This window comes from Diceros bicornis, chromosome 11 (assembly GCF_020826845.1).
Source record: "Diceros bicornis minor isolate mBicDic1 chromosome 11, mDicBic1.mat.cur, whole genome shotgun sequence".
NCBI lineage: Eukaryota > Metazoa > Chordata > Mammalia > Perissodactyla > Rhinocerotidae > Diceros > Diceros bicornis.
The window spans coordinates 48439549-48445548 of NC_080750.1; positions in this window are offsets into that span (position 1 = coordinate 48439549).

Genomic DNA, 6000 nt, shown 5'->3' on the forward strand with positions numbered 1-6000 from the left:
AATTGATTTGACTTTGAAGCAAAAGCACATTAGTTCCAAAACTCTGTTTACCCAAATTAGGAAAAAGCAAATTCATTAACCATTATGTCAACTCAATAGTACTAGCATGAAATTTAATGGATGTTAAATACATTGAAAAAAACATAAATTTATCAATATAAATGAAGTATTATTTAATTTTTTATATTTTTATAGGTACTGTACAGAATGCTATAGATTATAAATAATGTCATCTGCAGATTGATTCACGTTTAAAAAATGGGCAAAATCGTTATTATTGGTGTATTTTATGAAAGTTCAATTTCAACACAAATTCTTGTTCAGTAAGTTTGGCTTCGTAAGTGTACAACTTGTGCAGTTGTACAGGCCTCACACTCAGAGGGGCCCTGCTTGATTGAATGCTCTGCTGACAGTGTCTTAAAATTCTTAACAATTTTTTAGCAAGTGGTGCCACATCTTCATTTTGCACTGGACATCATAAATTATGTACCTGGTCTTGTTGTCTAGATAAGTAGCAAATAAGATTTACTTTTCCTTACAACTTTAAACTTGGCTTGCACATAAACAGCGTGATAGGAAGAAATATAAATAACAACCAATTTTTGTCCCTGATCATTGAATATTTAGAAAGCATTCCCTTTTTCCAAGAAAATCTAGAATTGGAGTTAACACTACAGTAATATTCTTCTACAAGTCAACCAATGAACTCCGGCAAAGAACATAACATCATATAATTCACTGTCTTCCTTCCATTTCTTTTAATGGTTGTGTAAACTGGTGATGATTGGTAGCATCTGCATATATGTACTGAATGCTGTTAGCAACTATATCCACACATTTTCTGTAGAATCTGCTTCAAAAAACAGTATAGGGGCTGGCCTGGTGGCGCGAGCGGTTAAGTGCGTGCGCTCCGCTGTGGCAGCCCAGGGTTCGCTGGTTCGGATCCCAGGCGCGCACCAACGCAGCACCACTGGTCAAGCCACGCTGTGGCGAGGTCCCATATAAAGTGGAGGAAGATGGGCATGGATGTTAGCCCAGTGCCAGTCTTCCTCAGCAAAAAGAGGAGGATTGGCAGATGTTAGCTCAGGGCTGATCCTCCTCAGAAAAAAACAAACAAAAAAAACCCAGAGTATAATATTTTTTCAGTATGTATCATACAATAGAGTAAAGAAATAAGGAAACTATCATTTGCATTTTTAAAAAGTCCAATAAATTCAGATTTTTTTAACCTAAAATAACTTGAGCATCATCTGTCATAAGAACTAATTATTACATATCTAGTTGAGATTCTCTTTCAAAAAACACAGTAGAATCAAAAATATCTATGTCATAAAGCTCGATTTTTAGGCTGCAAATTGGCAATATTCTTTTCTTATTTTCAAAATACTTTGAGAAAATATGTACCCAATGTTACCCAAGCAATGTCTCTTGCATCACATAACTTGTTATTTTAATATTTGGAATCAATTGATCATAAATATTGCTGGGAAGATTTTATATTGCATAGATAATTGGAGGATTAAGTGAAGATCTTTCACTTTGTTAAAATATATATTTTTTAGTCTTTAATGTATAATTGTCATAAAATGTCCATAAAATAAATGAATAATTTATTATCTTGCCATCTAAAAATAGTTTTCATTTTGTGTGAGAATCAAGTAGTTTGATAACGGGCCAAAGTTTCACGTTCAGATCTTGTTAAATATGATTTTAAAAATTTTGTTGAATATTTAATTCTAATTTCCGGTGACTAATTTTGTCAATTTTTTTACTTTGGAAAGAATTTTCCTCGCAAATTAACTATGTATCTTATGAATATGTCTCTTTTGTCAACCTTATTATGTGTAAATTTATTTTATGCAACAAACATATTTTTTTCATTTTATTCAGCCTAGCAATTTGCACTTGGCATTCATTATGAAATTAACATCATAAGTCTTTTGAAGTCTTTTTTGCTTTACTTTTCCCATTGTAGTAATAGCTTCTGCATCTCTAATCCATTCTAATTTAGTAATATTTCTTCATTTTAATATCAATATATGTATCTTCTTATTTTTAACTAGAAAAATAATTTAATTATATTATAATTAAAGTAAAAATAACTATTTTAAATTAATTTAAAATTATAATGTACACAGTACCACTGTAACTCATACTGTCTGCATAAAACATTTTAATAAACACATTACAATGTTATTTGTAATGATGTAGACATTAGTGTATAGACAAAAACATTTGAAATGAATTAATCCATTGATATTGACTAGACTTATTTGTGTATAATACCAGAAAGACAAATGTGCCAGAGCTTCACACTGCAACACAATTGCAAAGGCATACACGATGCAACAGTGGAAGTGAAATGTAGTGCTAATAAAACAATAAATTTGTGTTTATAGAATGATATCTCTTATTTCTCCAGTTCTTAAATTGAAGTGGAAACTAATATATATGAAATAAGTTAAAAATTCAGATCTTCGTTTGTATTAGCTGTGTATCAAGTGCTTGTAACTTCACGTGGCTGGTGGTAACTGTGGTGCATACGGCACTGATAGAGGGACCTCCAGCGCTGCTTAGTCCTAACCTAGGTTTAATGACACACCTTTACCATTTAAGAAGTAAGTGAAGATATAATGTCACAATTTTCATTTGAAATCACGCTCAACAAACTCCTCTTCAATATAACTGCCATCCAAATATCTAAAGGCCACAATGTTCCAGGCTAAGTAGTCTTGGTACCTTCATAATTTTTTATATGGTGGGTTTTAAATTGATTGATGTAAGCACTTTTTCTAAGCCAGAAATACTGGCACATAGAGCATGTAAATTTTGATGGAGTGAATGCAATTATGATGAGGGTTGAGAAAGGTCCAGAATATGGTATTTTTTGAGAGGAACAGGCAGAATTAGAGTGTTCTAAGCAATGCATCATGAGGCTTGAGGGCAATGAGTTCTTGTGGGGATCAAATGAAAGGGACTCAAAAGGAGGATTTAAAGGACTGAATTAATCCTGGACAAAATTGTAAAACACAGAGGGTAGACAGGTGTGTAATCCACAATCAAATCTCAAATGTCCACAAAAATGCTCTACCTTATTTATAGTTCTATAATGGAATTTAGCTTGGTTCAGGAGCTCTTGTTCAGTTCACTAGCAAGATAATTTAATCTAGCAATGTCAATGTTTTTCCTCACTCCAATTCTGAAACTTTAAAAATAATAATCAAATCAGGGTTTATAGATATATTTGTTTGGCACAAATGTTTAGTTCATTCGGGATTTCTTTTTCTCCCTCTTCTCCTCCTAATCCTAACTCTGGGGTTATCTGATTTCTTAGGATCTTAAATTCCAACTGTCATTTCTTCCCTGGCCTGGCTGATATAAGTGGGGCACTGGTCTCTATTCCCTTTCACCTAGATTAGGGCACCTAATCCCACTTTAGCCTCCAGTTGCTGGACATCCTTCTCACCAATATCATGGGGCACATTGAAAAGTGTAGCCTATTTTCAGACAAAATTTTGAAGTGGAGAGTGTAAATGTGTAGCTTGGAAATCTTTGAATCATTTCCCATCAGGATCTCTCTGAAGTCACAAGAGCCAGACAAAGCAGCTTATCTCACATTTTCTCTTTTTTTGTTTTTTATATTTTTATTTATCTGATTTTCCAACTTAATTGAAGAGTAATGGACAAATATAATTGTATATATAAGTGTACAACCTGATGATTTGATATACAGGTAGAATGATTACCAAGGTCAAGATAATTAACACATTCATCATCTCACATAGTTAACTTTTGTGTGTGTGTGTATATGTGTGCATTGAGAACACTTAGTATGTCCTCCCAGCAACTTTCAAGTACACAATACCATACTGTTAACTATAGTCACCATGCTGTACATTAGATCCTCACAACTTTTTCTTCTTATAACTGAAAGTTTGTACCCTTTGACCTACAACTCTCCATTTCTCCCTCCCAGCAGCCCTGGCAACGCACCATTTTATTCTGTTTCTATGAAATAGGTTTTTGTTATTTTTTGGCTTTTTTTTTTTTAGATTCCACGTATAAGTGATACTATACAGTATTGACCTTTCTCTAGAGTAATATGAACAATTATATGCCAACAAATTAGACAAATTAGAAGAAATGGATACATTCCTAGAAACATACAACTTTCAAAGAGTGAACTATGAAGTGAGATAAAATCTGTACAGACCAACAACGAACAAGGAGATTGAATCAGTAATCAAAATTCTCCCAACAAATAAAAGCCCAGGACCAGATATCTTCATGGGAGAATTCTACTGAACATCTAAAGAAGAATTTATACCAATCCTTCTCACATTTTCTCTTGACACCTGGACTTTTCTTGCTTTCATTTTTACTCTGATGGAGTTACTCCTTTTTGGCATGGTGTGTGTTGTAAGTTTGTCTTTTCCCTGATTTCCAGAATGTATGAGGGAGTCAGATATATACACTGTTCTCAATTCTCCAAGCCTAGTCTCCTATACTTTCCAGAGTTCTGAGATACCAAACCCATGATGTTTTGTTTTACAAGTTCTCAGACATCTCCATGCTTTTAGGAGGCTGTCTGTAAACTACATGATTTCTAGGTCACTCACCAATCCAAATCTTTCCTGGTCCTAAGGTCAAGTGAACTCTAGTGTAAAATTTTCATGGAGAAGATTTCAGGTCATATGGCTGATTGAGGCTTTTGGAGCAGCAACTGTCATTTCAAGAATCCTCCCTGTTACTTAGAGTTGTTGGTTATAAGGCTCTCCCAGTTATTTGGATGTAGAGAGACTGAGTCAGCAGAATTGTAGTAATGCAAACATTCACCCTCCACCTTGTGATTCTAAGAGGGGGTTGCCTGACAAAACTGGCTCAGCTTCAGGCTTCATCCGTCCTTCTGTAGCCCCCTCCCTTTAGAGCAGATTCCATATGTACCTCAGCTTCCTTTGAGCATGGAGCCTACTTAGCATTGTTGATCAGCAAATATTAACACATTAAAATGATAAGTACTCACGGAGTATTATCTTGAGGTTTTACCATATCGATTGAGCATTTCAGTGGACTCTATGATCTGCGGAAGAGCTGAGAAACTAGATGTGCTTTGCAAACTAAAGGGTTGGCACCATAAATTTCATATCTTTGTCCACAATTATTTGAGTTCAAGAACGAGGAGCACAAAAAGTTCATGGCTTCAGTAATTTTGCAGATGAGGACTTCATCTCTCCTTTGACACCAATGAGTGCATAATGCGGGGAAAACATAATAGGTTCCAATTGATGTTCCAGGCTAAAATCAGTTAATAAGGGATCTCACAGAGGTGGCAACATAGGAGTAAACAAGGCAAATATTCTCAAAATTAAAGAAAAGAAGCACTTTGGTTTATGTTGTTAAATAAACAGACAGCTAGTGAAAAAATCAGTAGGCTAAATTATATGAAGAAATGAAGCGTCATAATGTAGTTAACTTGATAGATAAAGGATTGGTTGCTCTATTTTTAGTGACCTTACTGGCTTCCACTCTCAAGTAGGACTGACTTTCTGAGTAAGAATATCGTGGGAAAAGTTAGGAAACATGAGGTTGAGATTGGCAGCTTTTACAAAGCCTAGGAAAAGCAACCCTTGTCAGTCCATTTTTGATCATTCTGTAAGAGGTTGGAAGATATTCATTTAATTAAATAGACTGGAGATGCTAATAGAAAAGGATTTTATAGTCAAAATGGAATATATGGAAATTCAGGAGTCTAAAAGGCATAAAAAATAAGAACTCAAAACAAAACTAAGGCATACAAACATATGCCTTACATGGAATTCCTAACGCAGAGGTCTCCTGATTGAAAAGTGAATGTTTGAAAGATTCTTTTCTATGATTGATTTAGATTATAGAAAATGACAAAATTTTAAAAGATATTTAAAATGATATTTAAAAGATATCAATGAGAAGCACATCAAAAACTAGGTCATTTTTGCTGAGAAAAATAACTCCATGCGTATC